Here is a 12,229-nt window from a genome sequence, read left to right on the forward strand (position 1 = left end):
GATGGTAGGAAAAGCCATGGGATGAGATTAATGAACCAAGGGAAGAAGTGTAGATAGAAAAGAGGAGGGGACCAAGAACAGAACCCTGAGGTACGCCGACAGGCAGAGGGATAGAAGTAGAAGAGGATCCACCAGAGTGAACACTAAAGGTGCGGAGGGAGAGGTAGGAAGAGAACCAGGAAAGGACAGAGCCCTGGAATCCAAGTGAGGACAGGGTATCGAGAAGTATGCTGTGATCGACAGTGTCAAAAGCAGTGGAAAGATCAAGAAGAATGAGGATGGAATATTGATCTCTGGATTTAGCCAGTAATAGGTCATTGGAGACTTTAGTAAGTGCAGTTTCGGTTGAGTGGAGAGGGCGAAAACCAGATTGTAATGGGTCAAGAATAGCATGTGAGGAGAGAAAATCAAGGCAGCGGCGGTGAACAGCACGCTCAAGTAATTTGGAGAGAAAAGGAAGGAGGGAGATGGGTCGGTAATTAGAGGGACAAGTAGGGTCAAGTGAAGGCTTTTTAAGGAGAGGTGTGACCACAGCATGTTTAAAGGCAGCAGGGACAGTCGCAGTGGAAAGTGAGAGGTTGAGAATGTGACAGATAAAAGGAATAAGAGTAGGAGAGATGGAATTAAGAAGGTGGGTGGGAATGGGATCAGAGGAACAGGTGGTACATTTTGAGGAAGAAAGGAGAAGTGTAGTTTCCTCAATAGTAACTTCAGGAAAGGAGGAAAGGGAATGAGGGGAAGGAGAGAGAGGGGAATGGACTAGTGGAGGGAGAGCTGGTGAGGTAGAGAAAGCAAGGTTTATCTTTTGAACCTTGTTGTGAAAGAATTCAGCAAGGGTCTGAGGAGATAATGAAGGGGGAGTTGGGGGAGGGGGCACCTTGAGGAGAGAGTTCAATGTGGTGAAGAGAAGTCGAGGATTAGAGCCAAGAGAGTTGGTCAGTTGGATATAATAATCCTGTTTGGCACGTAAAAGAGCAGATTGGAAGGAGGTCAGCATGAACTTAAAGTGTAAGAAATCAGCAAGGGCCCGAGATTTCCGCCAGAGGCGTTCGGCGGAGCGGGTACAGGAACGTTGGTAGCGGATATTAGAAGTCAGCCAAGGTTGGGGTTTTGTACGCCTTACAGGGCGGGTCATCAAAGGTGCAAGAGTGTCTAAGGCAGAGGATAAAGTATTGTTGTAAGAAGAAACAGCCTCGTTGACAGACGTGGATGGTGCCACAGTAGAGAGGAGGTTTGAAACATGGGAGGATAGAGATGAAGGGTCAATATCGTGAAGATTCCTAGATAAATTAGATAGGATAGGACGGGACTGGGAGGGAGGAGATTTAAGTGTGAAAGTTATAAGATGGTGATCAGAGGAGGGATGATCAGAGGCAAGGAAACTAGAAGGTGAACAGTTGGAGGAGAAGATGAGATCAAGACAGTGACCATTTTGATGAGTGGGGGAGGTGGAGCATAGTTGGAGATTAAAGGAGGACGTTAAAGCGAGTAACTTGGAAATATAAGAGTTGGAAGGATCATTAGCAGGAATATTAAAGTCACCAAGGATGAGAGAGGGGGAGGAAGGATCATGGAAGAAGGCAAGCCAGGCGTCAAAGTCACTGAGAAAGGATGAAAGGGACTTATCAGGGGGACGATAAATGACCGCTATTCGAAGAGGCAGAGGAGAGAAAAGGCGGATAGCGTGGACTTCAAAGGAGGAAAAACAGTGAGATTGAGGTGGAAGAAGGGGTTGAAATCTGGAGGAGGGAGAGAGAAGTAGTCCAACACCGCCCCCACGGCCAGTAGGGCGAGGAGTATGTGAAAATAGATAACCGCCATGGCACAGGGCTGCGACTGAAGCAGAGTCATCAGGGCAGAGCCAGGTTTCTGTTATGGCGAGCAGATGGAGGTGACGCGAGATAAAGAGGTCCTGGATATAGGGGAGTTTGTTACAGATAGAGCGGGCATTCCATAGGGCGCAAGAGAAGGGCAGAGAAGAGGAGGGGAGTAGAGGAATAGAGATGAGGTTAGATGCATATTCTTTAAACTTACAGCCAACTATATTCAGTTTTATCTCCTCTCCTCCAGCAGTACAGAAATATATAATGCTACTCCTCATTCTTCTTAGTTGAGACCAACTCACCGGGTTGGTGAGGGTCCTACAGTTCCTTACATTTTCTCAGAAATCAGATATTCCGAGACATCAGTACTTAGTATAGATCAGGCTTGTCCAACCTTTTTTTATTAGGGGCCACATTTAATATTTTATAACATTCGGAGGGCCAAGAAAGACACGTGTGTGTACATGTGAGCACACTCATACACTCTCTTTCTCTCCCGTGCTGCCCTGTCTTCACCCATTTTCTTTCATGCTATCCACCCCCAGCCTTCACGGAATACACTCCATGAATTAAGTGCCCCCAAAAAACAAAATCAAAATAATGCAACAGTATTCAGGAAATACAATACATACTGTGAAGATGATGGTATTGTTTCGTATAACATCCCTTCTCTTGCCATTATAATCTTGTCCCCCAGTGCCCCACTAACTCCCCTCCCTATCCCAATATTTGTCTACTATCAAAAAGCAACAACTAAAAAGGGATCCAAATACCATATAAAAATAGAATACTTCTAAATATAAATGATGGTAAGTATATAGGAAATACAGGAAATTAATTAAATTATTAACAAAAATTAGGGAGGAAAAGACCTCTTCAAGACCCAGACCACTAATATTGGAGCCAACCTTCTTTATGGCTACCTTTTAATGTGAGCAGTCAAAAAGTCTTCATTGGTCTAGAAAACCTTCCCTCAAAAAAAGTTGGGTAGATCCAGTGATTATCTAAACTTTTAATTACTCTTTGTAACATCTACCAAACTGAAAAAAACATTGGGGAATTATAATGTAAAAAAATGAAAAATAACACTTAGCTTAGAGGGAACGGCTGAATCACATCAATTTGTTATAGTATCTGTTCCACTAATTCAATCTTCATAGGGAACTGGATCAGCAGATATCAAAATTATCAATTCACATAGGCAAAGGCTACATCTGGAGACCTTGCCGTCACTTTGAGCTGTGCAACACTTCAAGCTGTGCAATTCACTGTTTTTGGAACAAACACCTTTGGCAGGCAAAAATGATGTCTATTTTTAGACATTTAGCCATTAGATAATATAAGCAGGACTTGTGGCTTCGTAGTTGATCAGTACTTTTCAGTGACTTATAATTGTTTTGGTTTTAATGGAAATGTTATTTTAAATTATGTGTTTGTTATAAATTGATATAATAAGTGTGTAGCAGGATGGCAAAACTTTCCTGTCTTTTAGTGTATTTCATAATGCATTATTATTATTCTGGTTGATATTCAAAATGATTAAATGGCCAGAAATGGCCGCTGACTGGTTAAATTGCTTGATTGGGGCTATCCGCTAATTTTCAGTGGCACTTAACCGTTTATCGCCGCTGTACAAAAGAACATAAGAATAGCCATACTGGGTCAGACCAATGGTCCATTTAGTCCAGTATCCTGTTTTCAACAGAGGCCAATCCAGGTCAGAAGTACCTGGCAGAAGCCCAAATTGTAGCAAGATGGCCTCTGCTTCCCGTGGCCCTAGCATTTCTAGGCCCAGTCCGCCCTCTCTCCTTTGGGCCCCAGGAGTGGCAGCCAAAAAACTCTCAAATGCTTCTCAGTCCTCCTCTCTGTCTGAGAAGAAAGCCTGGAAATGCCATTCCAAAATTTCCAGAATTTCTCCTTTTCCTCACAGTAGGCCCTTTTCCATCCCTAAGGCCTACCATTGCCTTCTTTTCTGCTCTCTCTTTTCATGATCTGAAAGGTTCCAGTGATATGAATTTTCCAAATTCTCTTTCAAAGGGCATGGACGCATACCTGTCATACTGCAAGGCCTCTAACTCAGTCTTCATTTTCCTGATCTCCTCCCTGCTTCCTCCCTCTGAAATCAGCAGTTAGGGGGAGAGTCTATATATATATGGTGCCTACAAAATTAGCTCAGAAATCAGTGCCGACTAAGCGTATTCTATAAGCGGTGCCTAGATTTCGGCACGATATAGAGAACGTGCTTAGTTGATATCTCATCACCTAAAACTACACACATCCATTTACACCAATGAAAACGTGGTGTAAATCCCAGGGTGTAGATTTACGTGAACTGGACCTTATTCTATAACTACGCGTGTAAATTTTGGAACGCCCATGAAACGCCTATACCCATGCCCCATTTTGAAGTTTGGGGTACTTTGTTACAGAATACACTTAGCGAGTTGTGTGCATAAATTCTAATCAGTGCCAATTAGTGCTTATTATTCTTGTTAAGTGCTGTTATACTCATTAGCTTACTAAGCTTGTTAAGTTACGCACGTTGTTATAGAATCCGCTTGGATTTTGGTGTGGATCTCTAGGCGAGCTATATAGAATCTGGGGGTTAGTGCTTAAGTGAAAACTGGCTATTTTGGGGGTGGAGTCAACACTAGACTGGGGTAACTACATAAAATACAGTCCTATCTTTATATGGCAACCCATGGACGGTTAGGTTCTGAAAATCAACTAAACCGGATATTCAGTGCCAAAGCTTGGACATGGTCCAGCATTGAATATCCAAGAATAATGCCTGGTGGTCAGCAAAACACTCACCACCGACGACCGAATATTTACCCTATTATTGTTAAGGGGGGGGGGGGCTTTTTCTAAAGTGCTTTTAGCCATTAACATGAGGATTGGCTATGCTAATGCAACAGTTTGACATTTAGGGGCCCTTTTAATAAGGTGTGTCAAAAAATAGCCTGCGCTGGTGCAGGCACATGTTTTGGACGCGCGCAGGTCCATTTTTCAGCGTACCTGCAAAAAAGTAGTTTTTTTTGTGGCCGAAAATGGACATGCGGCAAAATTAAAACCAGCACGCATCCTTTTTTGGCATGAGACTTTACCGTCACCCACTGACTTAGCGGTAAGGTCTCACATGTTAACCGGGTAGTAATCATCAGCGCGCGTACACTGCTGATTACTGGCAGGTAAGTGCCACATGGTAGAAAATGTGTTTTGGATGCATGTCAAAAATGGAATTACCGCCCGGAGCACATGGCTGCCAGGCGGTAGTTCCAGTTTGATGTGCGTTGTACACGTGTAGGTGCCTACGCGTCTTAGTAAAATGGCCCCTTACCAGTGGCATAGGAAGGGGGGCGGTGGGGCGGTCCACCCCGGGTGCACGCCGCTGGGGGATGTCAGCTCTGCTGGTTCCCTGCTCTCTGCCCCGGAACAGGTTACTTCCTGTTCCGGGGCAGAGAGAGCAGGTAACCAGCAGAGCCGACGCAGCTCCCAGTGACAGGCACTTGGGGGCGGATCGGCCCTCTCGCCTGCCCCTCGCTTCCTAATTCAATGTAAGAATGCGCTCCGGGGGGGAGGGTGCACGCCGAGGGGGGCCGCTGTGCTGCACCTGGGGGGGGGGGCGCAGCGGCTACCCGCCCCGGGTGTCAGTCGCCCTCGTTACGGCACTGCCCCTTACTGTACTGTATGTTAACCATTAATTCATTATCCGCATTGCAGTACTAGATGAAGTTTCTCTTCTTAGCTGCATGAGCGGATGCTGAGAATGGCGCCCCCCACCCCCCACCAGCACTTAATACAGAAGTATTCCAGTTACCCTGCAGTAATTTGAGCACAGCAAGCTACAAAGTTTTAACACCCTTTAGTAAAAAGTCCCATAGTTTTATACATGAGCATGTTCGTAATTCACACTGAACAGTTTATAATTTACAGTTTTTAATTTATGTATCGCTAATACCAAATTGGTACAAAGTAGTTTATGATAAGATTGAGATCAACACAGCTTAATAAATGAAATGTAAAAGAATTTTAAAAAACTAAACTTAATCAGAGATAATAATCAGAGATAATCAGGAGGAGTGGCCTAGTGGTTAGGGTGGTGGACTTTGGTCCTGGGGAACTGAGGAACTGAGCTCGATTTCCGGCACAGGCAGCTCCTTGTGACTCTGGACAAGTCACTTAACCCTCCATTGCACGCCGCATTGAGCCTGCCATGAGTGGGAAAACACGGGGTACAAAATGTAACAAAAAAAAAAAAAAAAGAAAATCCTTGAAAAGAGCAGTTTTAAGCAGCATAAGTACGCCAAATTTTAGGGGCTTGGTAAGCAAGAAGCTTCTCACAGACCCTCAGCCTCTTCACACCTTTAGCAGAAGGAGATACAAAAAGAAAACAATTTAAAGTTCTCCTGCTTCTAGAGGAACTAGGAAATTCAAAATGAGACAACAAATACTGTAAGGTCTCCACCACCGGGAGACTCTTGGAAAAGTCTCCTGCATCGGGAGACTCTTGAGTCCGTCGGCCCTTTAGCTGAGCTGTGTGCTGTAATCCACTGCTAAAGAGCACACGGCAATCCACAAGGTCAGATCATTATACTTTATTGTAATCCCTTTATGTCAACTGCTCCTCCAAAGGAGGTTCCCACCACAACATTTCTCAAGAAGCATAGCAGTTCAACCACATAGAGGGGCATAATCGAACGCGAACGCTCATCTCCATGGGCGTCTATGTCCGAGAACGGGTACATGAAGGGGCGGGACAGACTGTATTTTTGAAAAAATGGGCGGCCATCTTTTTTTCGATAATACGGTTTGTGCCGGGCAAATGCATCGGATGTGTGCGGATTTGAGCTGGACGGTTTCGTTTTTCAGCGATAATGGAAACCGAAGGCGCCCAGCTCAAAAACAAACAAATCCAAGACATTGGGTCGTGGGAGGAGCCAGGATTCGTAGTGCAGTGGTCCCCCTCACATGCCAGGACACCAACCGGGCACCCTAGGGGGCACTTGTAACAATTTAAAATAAAAAATAAAATACCTCCTAAGTCCATAGGTCCCTTCCTTTGGGTGCTGAGCCCCTCAAATCCCCCCCAAAACCCACTGCCCACAACTCTACACCATTACCATAGCCCTTATGGCTGAAGGGGGTCACCTACATGTGGGTACAGTGGGTTTTGGGGGCGGTTTGGAGGGCTCCCATTTACCACCACAAGTGTAACAGGTAGGGGGGGGCATGGTCCTGGGTCCACCTGGGTGAAGTCCACTGCACCCACTAACAACTGCTCCAGGGACCTGCATACTGCTGTGATGGAGCTGGGTATGACATTTGAGGCTGGCATACAGGCTGGAAGAAAAAGTTTTGAAAGTTCTTTTTTTTTGTTGGGAGGGGGTTAGTGACCACTAGGGGAGTCAGGGGAGGTGATCCCCGATTCCCTCTGGTGGTCATCTGAGCAGTTTGGGCACTTTTTGGGGGCTTGTTCGTGAGAAAAAAAGGGTCCAGAAAAAGTGACCCAACTTCTCGCTAAAAACACTTTTCTTTTTTCCATTATCGGCCGAGGGCGCCCATCTCTGCTCGGCCGATAAACACGCCCCAGTCCCGCCTTCACCATGCCTCCGACATGCCCCCGTCAACTTTGTTCGTTCCCGCGACAGATTGCAGTTGAAGGCGCCCAAAATCGGCTTTCGATTATACCGATTTGGGCGCCCACCGGAGAAAGGCGCCCATTTCCCGATTTGGGCGCCCACCGGAGAAAGGCGCCCATTTCCCGATTTGGGTTGAAATATGGACACCCATCACTGATAGTATTTAAAACAAAACAAAATAAACCTAAAGGTTCCAAAATCTCAGCAGTTCATAAAAAGCAGTTATGTAAATCAATTCTTCAAACAAAGTAGCTCAAAAAGGGCTCAAACTCCCAGCAGCCCATGTATAGCAGTTATGTAAAGTAATTCTCCAAATACAGTACCTCAAAAAGGGTTCCAACTCCCAGCAGTTCATGTATAGCAGGTATGCAAAGTAATTCTCCAAACACGGTAGCTCCAGAAAGGGTTCAAACCCTCCCCAGCAGTTCATGTAAGCAGTTATGCAAAACAATTCCCCAAACACAGCAGTTCAGAAAGGGTTCAAACCCTCCCCAGCAGTTCATGTAAGCAGTTATGCACAAAACCACCACTCCTCCTCTCTCCCTTTCAAAAAAAATCAACCTAGGGAGAGTGGCAAGGGTCCCTCCTCAACCAGGCAAGCATTATACCCTGACCACCACCCGCATGATCCTTCCGTGGTAAACCTGTTCTCTCAGCTCCCCTCGTGGAATAGCCAGCTTTTCCCTCCTTCTACCAGGCTCTCCTCCCGAGCAGCCCTCTCCTGTTTCACCTCCTTTCCTTCCAGTTTAGTCAGAGCAGCAATCTCCATCGGCTCCTCTTGCTCTAGTTCCTCCCCCTTTTCTTCCCCTTTCCAGTCCACAGGTTCCGCCCCACACCCATTGCTCAGCTGCTCTCCATTTGCTTGATTGGGCAGGTTCAGAACTCCTTCCCTCATCCTGGCTTTCTGGGACAGGTTTTTCCAACTCCCTTCTCTTACTCTTCTCCTGACCTCCTCTGGGGACTGTTGGGGATTGAAGTCCCTGTTTCTACCATGGGACCTACTCAGGGGCTGCTGGGAATTGTAGTCTTTTCCTTTTCTCCAATCCCCCAGGGGAAAAGAGTCCTTCCTTTCTCTACCCAGTCTCCCTCCCTCTCGAGCCTCCTCGTCCCTCCATGTGCCTTCATTCTCCCTTTCACCCTCATATTCCTCACAATATTCAAGGCAATCACCATAACGAATGTAAAACAGTAAACAAGAAAACTTAAACAGGATCCTGGCCTCCACAGGAAGCCAATGAGGGTCCACATAGAAATCCTGTCATCTTTATGTAATGAGTACATTTGTCTAACTGCAGTATTCTGAATTGTTTGTAAACGTAGAAGGTTATACCTGGATGTTCCTAATAAAATCAGATTACAATTATCCAATTTTGACAGAAGTAAAGCCTGGACAAGTAACTTAGGGGTCCTTTTACTAAGGTGGGCTGAAAAATGGCCTGCGATTGTGTAGGCGCGGGTTTTGGGCGCATGCAGAATCATTTTTCAGCGTACATGTAAAAAAGGCCTTTTTTAAAATTTTTGCCGAAAATGGACATGCGGCAAAATGAAAATTGCCGCGCATCCATTTTGGGTCTGAGACCTAACCGCCAGCCATTGACCTAGCGGTAAAGTCTTACACAGTAACCCGGCGATAATGACCTACGTGCGCCAAATGCTGCTTGGAGTGCGTAGCTGACACGTGCCAGAAAAAAATATTTTTCAGACATGTGCAGTGGACACAAACCAAAAATGAAATTATCGGAAAGGGCACCTGCTAGCTGGGCAGTAACTCGAAATTGGCATGCGTTGGGCGCACGTAGCCGCTTACGTGGCTTAGTAAAAGGGCCCTTTAAAATGATCTATTTCAACACTTTCTAATTTTTTTCAAATTCCTCATAAGTAAAAAAAAGGAACTCTTAATCAGAGAATTAACTGGAACACTGAACAAATGTGCTTTTGGAAGTTGAAATATAAGCAAACAAATCAATTCAACCGGTATTAAAAAAAGAATGGAGTGTTTCAAGAAATCTAGTGTACCAGACACAGCCTGGCAAGGGAATGCAAGCATGGTTATCAGTAGGAAGGGAGGAAAGCACCTGCAGGATCTCATCTCTAGTGCTAGGTGGGAGATCAGTTCACACCAGCTGCATTTATTGCACTCTGAGAAGAGGGGTCATATGGGGATCTGCTAGTCTAGAGATTTTTAATTTTTATGTTGAGGAGTGGGGTTGGGGTTAAGGGACTGCTAGATTACAAGGGTTTCTTTTTTTTTTTTAATGTCTGGATTGGGTCAGGTAGAGGGCCACTGTACTATCAGGGATTTTATTGTTGTTGGGAAACATGCAGGTGGCAGCTTGGCTTTTTCTTTTTTTTTAATTTTATAAATGTCACCCTTGTTGTCAGTATGTGAGCCGGTCACCGCTCTGTTAGCTCACACACTGACAGGAAGGGGGACAATTTCACAATGAGCTGTAGATTACTGCTGCATTTTTAATACAGCAGTAATTTGCATGCTCATTTCTTACTGCGTTGCCACAATATATTTTATCATTAATTTCATGCTATAAAGCTACACACTGAGCCATCGGCTTTGTGCATTGGCCCCACAGGTCTTCTAACTACAAGTTCAAAATTAACAAGGAGATCGTTTTGTATTCTGACAATTTAATTTAACCTGGCACTTGGGTGGGTGGGTGGGGGGAAGGTTATCAAGGTGCGGTAAAAGGCGATCTTTTACTGCACCTTGACATACCATGGAATTCAGCAACCTGTAGTTTCTCAGTCTCGCATGCTGCTAAATCCCATGGCAGTGTTAGTCCAGTGGCCTGGGAGCAGTGTCACAGAATCCAGGTTTCTGTTCAAGGATCTTCATATAGTGTTTATTTAGACAGCAGTTTTCAAAAACATTTCTGCACTAATGGCAGTTCTTTACACTCAGAAAAAAATTGTGGGTAACGCTATTTGTTTATGGCCTGTATTTGTGTAAATTTACCTGGACTGAACAGAGGTCTTCATAGTGGTAGGAATAGGGAGGAGGTTACACTAACCCAGGGGTGGGCAACATGTATACACAGAGGGCCACAGGAATGTCAGTACTACCCCTAGAGGGCGCAACATTATGTAATGTCAGAATCGGAAATGCACAAACCTCTATAGACCTTATCAATTTAGCTAAAAATGATCAAAGCAAAATGCTAGAGTGGCAATTCTGAAAACATTTGTAAAATATAGTATTTAAAATTGCCTCAATTCTGATTAATGTCATTTTCTGTGTATTCTTCCTATGATCTCAGGGCTGCATAAAATTCAGTGGCAGGCCACATTCAGCCCATGGTGGGCCACAGGTTGCCCACCCCTGCATTAACCCATATGCTTTTGAAACATGCACATATAAATCAACCTAGACAATTTGTGCATGGTATTTATTTATTTACTTACTTATTTAAAAAAAAACTTAATACCCCGCCTAACACTAAGAAGCTTACAAAAATTGCCAGGTACATAATTAAATAAAAACGCAAAAGCACATAATATACAACAAAAACACAATATATGAAAAGAATAATCTCCCTACCATCAAACTGCCGTCACAAATGCCTGATACCATCTACTACTTCCCACACAGTCACTTACTTTGTAGGAAAAGCCTGCATAAATAAATGAGTCTTTGATATCTTTTTCAAATTGTTGCAACGTGAACACCTAAGGTGCCCTGGAAACGTATTCCATAACAGTGGCCCCGCTATCGAAAAAGCACATGCTGATGTCTTGACATAATGGATGGTATTCAGCGTTGGCACCACAAGGTGCCTTTCATTCTCAGATTGCAAATTGTGAGACGGAGCATACTGTAAATCAAAGAAAGTATAAAAGTGAAGGGTAATTCTATAAACTGGGCGCCTTTAGTTATACGCATGTTACACATGTAAATGCTTAGACTACTAGTACTAACATACTTAGGTGTGCACATACCTCTGCAAATGCTAGAAGAGTACGTAAACCAGTGGTTCCCAAACCTGGTCCTGAAGGTGCCCCAGCCAGTCAGGTTTTTGGGATATCTACAATGAATATCCATGAAAAAGATTTGCATGCACTACCTCCACTGCACACAGATCTCTCTCTCATGAATATTCATTGTGGATATCCTGAAAACCTGGGGTGCCTCCAGGACTAGGTTTGGGAACCACTGGCCTAAGCACTATTTTTCAAATATCCGCTTAACTTACATAAAGTGTAATGGCAAGGGGAGTATATGCATAGGTAGGGCTCCCTCTTATGGACATAAATTACAGAGTACAGCATGTTACAGGTGTTTCTGCCACATTTAGACATGCTCTATAAGGGGCCCTTATACCAAACTGTGGTAAAAAGTGCCAGTGCATGCTTACTTGGGTCATTTCTACATGCTAAGGCCATTTTTACCATGTGGGTAAAATGGCTAATTTTTCTGTTTTTTTTTTAATTGATGGCCACACACTAATTTCCCCATTAGCTAACCACTTGCTGATCAGTTACATGACAATGTAGCTGCGCTAACCAATTAGTCAGAACATGCCTACTCTCTGCCCCCCCCCAGACCCGCCCCAGCGCTAAAAAAAATTAATGTATTTTTTAACGCGTGGGTAGTGTGCACATGGAAAAATTGCCACAGGACATCTGAGTGTGCCCCATGGTATGCCCTTTTTCGCTGCAATAAGCACATGCTAGTGCTTACCACAGCTTAGTCAAAGGGCCCCTAAGTGTGCAAGTTCGGGCACCTAAATGTTAGACTCGCTGATAATGAAT

The 12,229-nt window shown here is 44.5% G+C and overlaps 1 protein-coding gene across 1 annotated transcript in view; it reads left to right on the top strand.

The window, feature by feature from the left end:
- The window catches only part of PRUNE2 (prune homolog 2 with BCH domain), a 499,460-nt gene that overhangs the window by 410,310 nt on the left and 76,921 nt on the right, over nucleotides 1-12,229 (top strand).

This window comes from Microcaecilia unicolor, chromosome 2, assembly GCF_901765095.1.
Source record: "Microcaecilia unicolor chromosome 2, aMicUni1.1, whole genome shotgun sequence".
In the NCBI taxonomy this organism is placed as follows: Eukaryota; Metazoa; Chordata; class Amphibia; order Gymnophiona; family Siphonopidae; genus Microcaecilia; species Microcaecilia unicolor.